Consider the following 4,665-nt stretch of genomic DNA (forward strand, 5'->3'; position numbering starts at 1 on the left):
ATAAAATATATATAATAATAATAATAAGAACAGAATAATAAGAATAAGATTATAAAATGAATAAATATTTTTAAAATCATTTTTCCCATGTATATATTTAATAAGTATATCAATGCTAAGATCAATTCTAAAAAAGTAATAACAAATAAAAATCAAATATGCATAATATATTATTATATTATTAAAAATTATTTTTATAAATAATGTTACTTGTATTCAATTTTTTGTTTTATAAAGTTGATAGTTATTTTATCCGTTTGTATTTTATTGTTCTGCTGTTTAAAATGATGTCAAGATGATGATAGAGTAGTTTTGTTTTTCTTTTTTTTTCCAATACATATTTTGAGCATAATTGATGTAGTCATAAATCATATAGAGCTGGTTCAATGCCAAACTAGTGCAAAACGGCAAAACAGCTGATGGAAGCATTAGTGATTGACAGTTGCAAGTGGACTTTAGGATGGCTTTTCCGATGCTTCCGATGCTGTTACTTAACGGCGCATGAACTTAACATAATTGTAAAGGAATCGTCTTTCGACTCACAGATATCTTATATCTGTCATATCTCTGACAGATCTTGCCGATCTTACATAATGCTGTGTGCCGTAATTCAGGAAGTACTCATTCATGTGCCATTATTTACGAGCGTTTCGAATGGATTCGGCTACCTGGTAACGATCTGTTCATGATGGGGCACCTAAGCGAACAAAGAAGGGAGAGAGTGGGAACGGGAGGGACACCGAGAGTGGGATAGAGAGAGATTAGAGATAGTCACTGCACATGGGCTACACGAGAGCTGCAGTTGGTCGACGACGACGACCGGCTACATCGGACCTGACGATGGATATTTTTATACTGACAATTTGGATATGTTCCAATGCATTTAGAGAAAGACAAGAGTTATCTATAGAATATATGTATGTATTTTGGTCACGGTTGCCGTTTTACAAAAATATTTTCTGCACCAATTGCTCAAGCAACAAAATTTTCTGCAGTTTTTGCCAGAAGGAAAGAAAATAGCCGGCGTTACTTATGGAACTCTATAACGTGAGCTCACAAAAGAACCGGATGAAGATGAACTGAATTTAAGCTGGAATCTAAACTGTTTTAAGCCTTTAGGTTCGTTAGAGGAGTTAGGAATCGGGTTCAAAGTGCTTAAGAAAGTAATAATAAATATATTTCCTGAAATACATTTAAAAGATATTTAGATTTGATTTACGTTCCGATTCAGTAGGATTTGCGATTTGGTATACAAAACTTGAAACATTTTTAAAGACAATATTAATTTTAAAATATTATTCAATAAGTTTATATTTCTTAAGATTAAAAACTTATTGAACCATTTTGAGCATTTTGAAAAGAAGTTCAAGTTTCTGAGAGAATACTCAAACCTTATCTCCCTCACAACCGATATTCATAATTTTTACCCATCAATTTGTATCGCCTTTAATATCCCATCTATTTACGATCAAATATGATAGCCCATATATCATGAACCCATTTTGAATTATTCTCGATTTCTCACAATAGACCCTCTATTATTTGGTTAGCTTGTGGGATGTTTAGCTTTTTTTGGCAGCCGTTGCAGTGGCGGGCATTTGATGGACATCGTTTGACGTTGCCTCTGAAATAGCCCATTGCTTGCAATAATTGTTGCTGCCTCGCATTTTGCCAGCCACGCCCTCTTCTCTGCTCGGCGCCCCTTTCATCTTGAGACATTTTGTGTTGCGCATGCCAAACATCTTGACACTAAAATGCAAAAATTTCTTTGCGTCAATGACTCAAAACCGAAAATTTTCTCTCATTTACACAATGGGAACAACAACAGCAACAGCAACAGCAACAACAACAAAGAGCAACAATAAATAGCAACAACAACAGTGACAATTGGGGACAACCATTTATTCTGGGGGATCTGCTTTCCTATATGCATCAGTAAACAACATCATCAATGCGAATACTGGGCGATCGCTCTGAATTATCCAAAATAGCTAACAAAAGACGATCCCATAATTAATGTCAACTAAATTATTAGTTATTAATATACTCTATATATAATATAAATTAATAAATTTATAACTTAAGAATGTGAAAAGGGTTGATGCAGTTACATATATCAATAGGTTCATATAATATTAGAGAAAGTGTATTACAATTTCGAGAGACTTTAGAGTTTTTTGTTCAATTAAGAGGGCTATGAAGTAAACATAAATTACTGCAGAAATTATAACAATAAAATAGAATTTAAATGCATAGTTTTAGCAATAATTGGTACATATATATTTTATATGATATTATGATTAGAATCATATAAAAATAATGAATATAATAGGTTTTATTGTGAAGAAAGTTAAACCCCTTTATTCATTGTTATTATTATTATTCACTAATAGGGGATTGACTTCGGTTGAACGGGGCTAAGTAGGCAACCTCTACAGGAACAAGGAAGAGTCCCAATTTGGAGGTAGACGAGTTACAGCATTATTATTGGTATTATAGTATTTTTATTGAAATAAAGAAACATATCAACAAAGAGTATAAAAAAATTATTTGATTTTATAGCGAAACAAATAATATATGCCTCTGCTAATTTCTGGAACATTCGAATTGCACGAATCACGCATTCACGACAAATGAGTGCATACCCTATAAGATTGTATCTATTATAGATATTTAGCTCTCAAGTAAAACGTGTATGTCAAAGCACATAAAATATTCTTTCTGATTTCAAATCTGTGCAAAAAATAAAAATTGTTATTTCAAATTGTGTTGATGTTGGCAATATGCGACGCAATTGTTGTTGGATCTCTCAATCTGCTACTCTTCCTCTTCTGCTCGGTTTTGTTTTTTGGTTAAATTGCGTAAAATTATTTCTGACAATGTCGCAGATTGTGTTTCAACAAAATACACAAAAACATTTTCAAAAAAAAAATATATATATAAAATGAGATTCGAAAAAAGACTAACCAAATTATGATCATTTTATCTTATGTGCGAAAAGAAGCGAAGCACATTATATGTGTGGATATTGCTCATCTGGCTGAAAGCAAGCATAGAAAATGTTGAGTATGAATATGTTGGGTTTTTCGGTTTATAAAGTTTCATGAAGATTCCATTCAACAAGCGTTGGCGGCGCAAAGATCCTATCCGAACCCCCGCTACGCCCCGCCCACGTCTATGCTTCGCATATGAAAGACTTTCAGGCACGTTGTGGCGAAAGCGAATCAAAATTTATAACTATAAATAAGCTAAACAATTTTTTTTTTTAATTTTAATTTTCAAAAATTTTCACAAAATTTGTTTGTCTTGGCATTTGATTTTATATATGTATGTATGTATATATATTTTTCGTTTCTTTGTTAGTTTTAATATTCAAATCATTTATGAAAGGTATTTCTGAGTTTGTATTTTCTATATTATATTATTATTTTTGTGTTGGGTGGGTAATTTAGGAATCTGGGAATCGCGCAGAATGTGCGCTGCGTTGAAAGGATTCGCATTCTTATGAAAAATGCCGAACAGGTCGGATGGGTTGGGATTGTGCCTATGTTTAGCACAGCAGCGCAGTGCGAACTGCACGCTGAGCGTTTCGTTTAGCATTGAAAAAAATGCATTGCATTGCGCTGAAGGACGCCGACAACAATTTATTTGATTTGGCACTTCTCATCAGTATCTATGTATCTATTAGCATCTGTATCTCTAGCTGATGTATCTGTAACGCTGGCGTCTGCGGCCTTTCTCTATGTATGTGTGCGTGCTTTTTGAAGTTCACAAGAATTTTCGCGATTTGTAGCAATGCGTCTAAATGACGCCAAATAACAAATACTTTGTAGAATATCGAACTATAACTCGAACTTGTTCTTTGTCATCGAGCAACTCTCTTCTCTAATAGTTCAACTGTTCATCAGTTATACAGCTGATTGTCTTTAGTCTATTCAAATTAACTGCTGCTGCTTAACTATGAATGGTTCGGTAACGCCTCCCACCCCCTTCTGAGCCGGTGGCAGATCAAATTGGCATTGAGGTGACCAGAAAAGAATAGCATCAAACAAACAGCGAAAAATGATCGCCGAGCAACAAGAAAAACAAGTAAAACAAAAAACAACAAACAAAGCAACAAAAAATTATGTGTGAAATAAGTAAAAGCTTTGCAAGACACAGAACGCGAGAGACGAAGAGAGAGACCAGACCGTGCTCTCTTGAGCGAGCATACTGAAGAGCGCAATGCAAACAAAAACAATTTACAAGGATTTTTTACAAATGCAAAATTTGTCATTGAAATATATTCAATACACTCATACACGCACACAACGGCTTGCTCAATTACTATGTACGTGAGAGAGAGTGTGCTCACGCAATCTTTGCGAAGCTTTCGCTCACTCTCGCATGGATCCTGCTGCTGCTGTTGCTGCGATTGCATCATAGTTTGCTCACTCTCACACACACAGCCTCAGCGAGACAGCGATGAGCACATACACATCGGCAGTGCCCACTTGCTTCGGTGGGCGCTGTGAAGAAGAAGAACAACAACAACGAAAGCAACGGGACAGTCGCAAGGGGCTGATAGACCGAAAAAGGGAGCAAGAAAATGCCGAGACGTAGCACAAACAGCAATAGCCAGCCACCTCACGCACACACACACGCAAACACACACAATTACCAATA

The sequence above is a fragment of the Drosophila navojoa genome, chromosome 3 (genome assembly GCF_054131105.1).
Source record: "Drosophila navojoa isolate 15081-1374.11 chromosome 3, UAZ_NAV_1.0, whole genome shotgun sequence".
NCBI lineage: Eukaryota > Metazoa > Arthropoda > Insecta > Diptera > Drosophilidae > Drosophila > Drosophila navojoa.